The following is a 7,500-nucleotide window of genomic DNA, read 5'->3' on the forward strand; positions in this document are numbered from 1 at the left end:
GCCGCCTCTACTGCCGGCAATACCTGCCTCCCTCTTGGTGACTTCCCTACCCTTGCCGCCAGCCCCCCGTGTACCGAGGGACTGCCGGCTGCCGCCGGCTTCTACCGGCAGCTCTCCTACTCCTATCTAATCGTCCGCTTGCCGGTCGATCTCCGGAGTGCCGGCATATACTGCCGGCAACCCGATACTACCTGTACCATCCTTACCCCAGTCACCAATCCGGCATCCTCCGGCTGCCGGAGCCGCCGCTCCCTGCCGGCGTGCCGCCGTTGTGCCGGCGGCCGCCATCCTGGTATCTAACTGACTTTGAAAATTGTCTGTTCTAGTGCCAGAATCTATGCTGGAGCGAGCTCCGGCGTGCCGGCGGCTTGCCGGATGCCCCGGAGGCGTCAAGAATACTTGCACCCCCTCTCTGTAGCTATCATAAGACTAAGATAGCCCTACCTTGCAAATAGATAAGCTGCTTTGCTTCTAAGATCAGTACCTAGTACTGCTCTATTAGTGATCATGCTGTCTCTTTGCATTCTTCTATTTCCAGCATGCTATGTGCATCTTAGCGCGGCTGGTTACCAGAAGCAGTTACCCTTAATGAGGCCTTCTGGCTCTTATCTGGGAACCGAATGAATTCGATCCCAACCTTGTCCTTGGCTTTCCATGGAGTTCCAATATAATGGGAATCCTAGGAAACTATATCCAATGATCTCGGTCATTTGGATTATCCCAGGACCAAGCCTATGGTAACCAGCCAGGCGAGATGCATGGAGCGTGTTCTCCTTTACTGTTTCATTCTCTATGCATCACACCTTCCTTAAGTTAAAATTAATGATTAATATTAACTTAATTTAAGAGCCATTCCTATGACTCCCCCATACTCATTTTCTCTTTCTTCCACAGGAGGAGCAGATGAAGTGCGATTTCGCCTACTGTGCTGTGAAACGCTCGCAGTTTTACGGACATACGGCGTGCAGGACTCACGCCCCTTGCTCAGACAAGAAAGGGGATTGGAAGTTCTGGAATCCACTGGAATGTACGGTCTGCCAGGCCTACCTAGTTGAGGCCTTCCATAACCCTCCCTCAGCGGAGGTTAGAGACATTGCTCGTGAAAAACTGCGCAAGTGGGTGCGTGGTTTTCAGAGAAATGCTACTGGACCGTACCTGGCCACCGAAGAACTGAGGTCCCTGTTGTTCCCTAAGGCCTCCCCTGACTCAGTGGTTCCAAAGGAAGCAATCCCCACTGTCCAAATTACGGTGGAACCTGATGTGGTCATGGCTCAGTCCATGCACGAGTGTCGTTTGGATTCCGAGGATGATGAACAGATCTCTGACGTCTCGGAAGACACGGAGAAGACGCTTATGGCTCAAGGAGCCGAAGAGGACGAAGACAAGGTGGAATACACCGAGTCGGAGATTGGAGCTACTCCCTCGTCCATCCCTCCGCCTACTCCTACACCGACGGAAATGTCCCTTCCGTCTACCTCCTCGACCCCGGATCCTTCCTCTTCTACCCAAGAACTGATCCGACTGATTAGAGCTGTCATGGACGACAGACTGAAGGAGAACCAGGAGTCCATCAGGTCTATGATTGGATCCAGAGACACGAAGAAGATCTCGGTCAAGGATCTCCCAGCTTGCTCTCATGCCAACCCGTGGAGGTATGCAGAGCATATGGTTATTGCGACCGGCAGGATCTTTGTTAGCGACAAGATCGGCACGGTCCCGTTGGAAGATGTGGAGTTCTTCCCAAGCTTCGAGGCCTACCCGGACTGTTACGTCCGACTTCGTTCTGAACCTGCCTCGAAAGAGGAGACCGAACCTAAAGAAGAGATAGTGTTCGATCTCGCAAAGGCCCAGGCTATGCTAGCCTCCGCATTTAAGAGCAGGGGCTTTACCTGCTCTAAGCTTCCTGCCTTGAGCAAGAAGCATCCTACATATGTCGCACCTGACACTGCGATTCTTCCATTCTTGGAAAAGGCCTTAGCTGCATGCCTTAAAGCGGCGGAAGAAGGAAAACCCTGCCCTGCACTGGAGGAGTGCAGACCCTTCTCCATCGTGACACCCCCTGACACTAGACAATGGAAAGATGTCCAACATACTTTCGTCGTGGGTAGGCTCGATCCTGACGTCGCCGGACGTCAGTTTAATGAAGACCTCCCTAAGCTCAATGATCACCTCCTTCGCCGGGAACAAGACACGAAGGAGAGGCTTGCGGCATCGCTTTCTCATCAAGTCCAACTTGAAGTTATGGCCTGTGACACAGCAGTACCTGATCACTACATGGTACTGGCCAAATCCCACTTACTCACGGTAATGAAGGACTTGTACCATTTCATAAAGGCTCGTAGAGCCTGTCGTGAATTCGTGTTTGTCGGTGCCACCGTGAAACACGAACCCCGGAGGCTGATTTCCTCCAACATCTGGGGAAAGCACCTGTTTCCTTTTGACCTTGTCAAGGAAATAACTGACAGAGCCGCCACGGAGAATAGGAACCTTCTCCACAAGTGGGGCATGTCCAGAAAAAGGAAAACCTCTCAGGACGATGGACCTCAGCCTAAGAGGAAACCTCAGAAGCCGAAACCCCAACAACGTCAACAACGACGTCAGTTTCCGGGACCCGCTACCTCCCAAGTGGTTGCCCAACCACAACAGACCTTTCAATTGGTCCCCCAACCGGTGTTGTCACAGTCACCGGTCTTCACCCCTGCCTTTGAGCAGCCATCCACTACCTTTCATGCCAGAGGTAGAGGCTCGTCCAGGGGTGCAAGCAGAGACGCCTCTCGTCGTCCCTCCAGAGGTAGAGGAGGAAAGGGAGCTAGCGGCCGAGGCAACAAGTCCTCGGGACACCAGAAGCAATGAAGTGCTTCCGGTGGGAGGAAGACTCCGCCAATTCCAGGATCGTTGGACCTTCGATCCTTGGGCACACAGCATCATCAAGAACGGTCTAGGCTGGAGTTGGGTGCAACCACCCCCAATCTTCCAGCGGTTCTTTCAACAATCAACCCCCATTCTGGAAGAATATGTTCTAGACCTCTTGAACAAGAAGGTGATAAGGAAGGTAAAGTCCACCAGGTTCCAAGGGAGACTGTTTTGCGTTCCCAAGAAGGACTCAGACAAGCTCAGAGTCATTCTGGACTTATCCCCCCTCAACAAGTTCATAGAGAACAACAAATTCAAGATGCTGACGCTTCAACAAATAAGGACCCTTCTGCCTCAAGGTTCCTACACGGTCTCTATAGACCTGGCGGATGCCTATTGGCACATTCCAATGAACCATCACGCTTCCTCCTACCTAGGATTTCGACTCCAAAGAAAAAGCTACGCCTTCCGGGCCATGCCATTCGGCCTCAATGTGGCCCCTCGGATCTTCACAAAGCTGGCGGATGCCATAGTACAACAGCTCCGCCTAAGAAACGTCCAGGTGATGGCCTACCTCGACGACTGGCTAGTCTGGGCTCCATCGCCCGAAGAGTGTACAAAGTCTTGCGACGAAGTTACCCAGTACCTAGAACACCTGGGATTCAAGATCAACGAGAAGAAATCTCGCCTCTCTCCGGCTCAGAAGTTTCAGTGGCTGGGAATCCACTGGAATCTTCAGTCACACCGCCTTTCCATCCCCCAGAAGAAAAGGAAGGAAATAGCAGGGTCTGTCAAGCGACTACTGAAATCCAAACGCATTTCAAGACGACAGCAGGAACGAGTTCTAGGCTCTCTACAATTCGCCTCAGTGACAAACCCAGTGCTTCGTGCACAGCTAAAGGATGCCGCGGGAGTCTGGAGACGATCGGCATCCATCGCTCGAAGAGACCTCAAGAGACGGCTTCCAAACAGACTTCGACGCCTCCTAAAGCCGTGGTCGGAAGCAATGGCCCTAAAAAGGTCCATTCCTCTCCAACACCCTCCTCCATCACTCAACATCCACACGGATGCCTCACTGGAGGGCTGGGGAGGTCACTCCCACCTGAAACAAGCTCAAGGGACCTGGTCTCCACTATTCAAGACGTTCCACATAAACATCTTGGAGGCCATGGCGGTCCTTCTTACTCTGAAGAAGCTATCCCCGCCGCCCTCGATCCACATCCGTCTAACCCTAGACAACTCGGTGGTAGTTCGTTGTCTCAATCGCCAGGGCTCAAGATCGCCCCAGATAAATCAGGTGCTTCTCCCAATCTTCCGTCTGGCGGAGAAGAAGAAGTGGCACCTGTCTGCAGTTCACCTACAAGGATTCCGCAACGTGACAGCGGATGCTCTATCTCGGACAAACCCGATAGAGTCGGAATGGTCTCTAGACGCAAGATCATTCTCCTTCATCTCTCATCAAGTCCCAGAACTTCAGATAGATCTCTTTGCAACGAGCGACAACAATCAACTTCCTCTGTACGTAGCCCCGTACGAGGACCCCAAAGCAGAAGCGGTGGACGCCATGTCACTGGACTGGAACAGATGGTCGAAGATATACCTGTTCCCTCCCACCAACCTTCTGTTGAAAGTCCTCTCCAAACTGAGAACCTTCAAAGGGACAGCGGCCCTAGTGGCTCCCAAGTGGCCCCGGAGCAACTGGTACCCCCTGGTCCTGGAGCTGCAGCCCAAGCTGATCCCTCTCCCGGGCCCAGTTCTCTCTCAACAAGTACAGAAGTCGACTGTCTTCGCTTCATCATCGAAAATCAAGGACCTTCATCTCATGATTTTCTCTCCCTTGCCGCAAAGAAGAGGTTTGGGATCTCGAAGAAAAGTCTAGACTTCCTAGAGGAATACAAGACCGAATCCACGAGACGGCAATACGAATCATCCTGGAGGAAATGGGTCTCCTTTGTTAAAGCAAAAAATCCTAAAGAAATCACCATTGATTTCTGTATGTCCTTCTTCATTCACCTTCATGGACAAGGATTAGCAGCCAATACGATTTCAACCTGCAAATCGGCTTTGACTAGACCAATTCTATATGCTTTCCAAATTGATCTGTCCAACGACATCTTTAACAAACTGCCGAAAGCATGTGCTCGCCTACGCCCAGCACCCCCTCCGAAACCGATCTCCTGGTCACTAGACAAGGTGCTCCATTTCGCCTCCAACTTGGACAATGATTCATGCCCCCTCAAGGATCTGACTCAGAAAGTTATATTTTTATTTGCTCTCGCCTCGGGAGCTCGAGTCAGCGAAATAGTGGCATTATCAAGAGAAGAGGGACACATCCTGTTTGCTGATTCAGGAGAAGTGACCCTCTCCCCTGATCCGACGTTTCTCGCCAAAAATGAATTACCCACCAAAAGATGGGGCCCTTGGAGAATATGCCCCCTGAAGGAGGATGTCTCTCTATGTCCAGTAGAGAGTCTCAAGGTCTATCTTCGCAGAACTTCAAACTTTGGTGGAGGCCAACTCTTCAAAGGAGAAACATCGGGCAGCGACCTGTCACTGAAACAATTAAGAGCGAAAATCACCTACTTCATTCGCAGAGCGGATCCGAACAGTACACCCGCTGGTCATGATCCTAGAAAAGTGGCATCTTCTCTCAACTTCTTTCAGAGCATGGACTTCGAGAGCCTTAAGAACTTTACGGGCTGGAAGTCCTCGCGAGTTTTCTTTAAACATTATGCGAAACAAGTGCACGAAATCAAACATTTTGTGGTAGCCGCAGGTAGTGTTATGAAACCTGCACCTAACTCTGCGTAGAACAGTGAGTTACTTGGGACTCTAACTCTTCGGGTGCCTATGTTGACCCTCGAGTGATTCATAGTGATGTCTAAAAACACTTAGTGCTTTTATAACTGTTCTTATCCCAGGGGAAATGTCATAGTGTCACACAAGTGCCGCATGCCTTGAGCATGATGTGTTATTTAAAGACTTGCGTTCCTCGAGAACGAGTACCTACTAGTCCTGAAATTCCCTTTCAGATTCAAGAGCAAGCCTTTATTTCTATGTACATTATTATTACTGTAAATGAACTTTACTTTTGCTGTAAATTATTTAATTTCTGCATTGTGAAATAAAATTTCTATTTTATTACTTATGCGTCTCTTTCAGCTCCTACTTACTATGAAATACATACTGTCATAGTTTTATTTATTCCTCCTTTCTTATGGTCATGAAGAATTTAAGATGTCTATTCCTAAATTATATTCACCTTGTCTCAGTAAGGTTCCTACACGAATACTTACTTCTGATAATCAGGAGATGAACTCTACACACAGTGCCCAACCACCACTGGCCTACTTCAGAATGTTCCTATACAAATATCAAACATTCTGCTTCATCTCTAAGCTCTTAAAAGCTCTTCTGTCAAGATGAATAGCCCTTCAATACCACTTTGACGTCGGCATAGCCCATGGGAACTTCCTACCAATGGGGGGCAGGATACTTCGTTCCTATGGTTCTTACCTAAGATTACTTTGCTGTTTTGTCAATGCCTAGGCACTTACCTCTGGGGGAAAATCTACCACGATACATTGATTCTCTGGTACTCTTCCATCAGGACGCCATGGCTTGAGCCCAAAAAACGGATTTTGAGCGAAGCGAAAAATCTATTTTTGGGTGAGATAGCCATGGCGTCCTGATGGACCCTCCCTACTACTTCGTTCAGTTTGTTCCCACCCTACACAATTGTATCATGGTGATGGGCAGCAACTGGCGCCAGGATAAAGACGCGCGTGACGTCATTAGAGCAATGGCGTCCGTTTGTTTACGTCTCGAGTATCAGTAGTAGCCACGAGTGAGATTAGCTGTGGAACGGCTCCCAGCTATTCTCAGCCCTTACACACCGAAGCGTTAACTCTGTTCGGGGTGGAGATAGCTATGTGGCACGACCAGACATGCGTGTCCCCTGTTGTATTACGATGTCTTAAAGGGAAACCTTTGAGATACTCGCTCCAGAAGTTAGAATTCTGTGATAACCTGTGGTTAAATTCTCTGGGAATATCTTAGTAGTCTTATACCCAAGGAAGCTACCAAACAGGAACCTTCCATCAGGACGCCATGGCTATCTCACCCAAAAATAGATTTTTCGCTTCGCTCAAAATCCGTTTTATATACATATATGTGTGTGCGTGTAATATGATTATTGTCATTGATATTAATTACTAAGTTACTAGCCTAGTTGGAAAAGCAAGATGCTATAAGCCCAGGGGCTCCAACAGAGAAAATAGCCCAGTGAGGAGAGGAAACAAGGAAAGATGAAATATTTTAAGAACAGTAACAACAATAAAATAAATATCTTCTATATAAACAAGAATAACGTCCCCGAAAGTACCCTCACGCAAGAGAACTCTATCCCAAGACAGTTGAAGACCATGGTACAGAGGCTATGGCACTACCAAAGACTAGAGAACAATGTGTGTGTATTACAATCTTAAGTACTGAAAAGTGCCACCATATATTAAAAAAAAAATAGATAACAGTAATGAACGCCATCTATACAGCTCAAGTGTAATGTAAATAAGGAAAAAAATGTTGTTAACCTTATAATACTCAGAACTTAGAAGTAAATCAACTGGAAATTTGAAGCATTCAGGG

At 48.7% G+C, this 7,500-nt stretch overlaps 1 long non-coding RNA gene across 1 annotated transcript in view; it reads right to left on the minus strand.

The window, feature by feature from the left end:
* Positions 1-7,500, minus strand: part of LOC137637093 (uncharacterized) — a 10,996-nt gene that overhangs the window by 2,712 nt on the left and 784 nt on the right. Inside the window, exon 2 of the long non-coding RNA XR_011043382.1 lies at positions 7,446-7,500. This exon is cut by the window's right edge and continues 73 nt beyond it. This is a non-coding gene — a long non-coding RNA (uncharacterized lncRNA). The remainder of the gene's footprint in view (positions 1-7,445) is intronic.

The sequence above is a fragment of the Palaemon carinicauda genome, chromosome 3 (assembly GCF_036898095.1).
Source record: "Palaemon carinicauda isolate YSFRI2023 chromosome 3, ASM3689809v2, whole genome shotgun sequence".
Classification (NCBI taxonomy): Eukaryota; Metazoa; Arthropoda; class Malacostraca; order Decapoda; family Palaemonidae; genus Palaemon; species Palaemon carinicauda.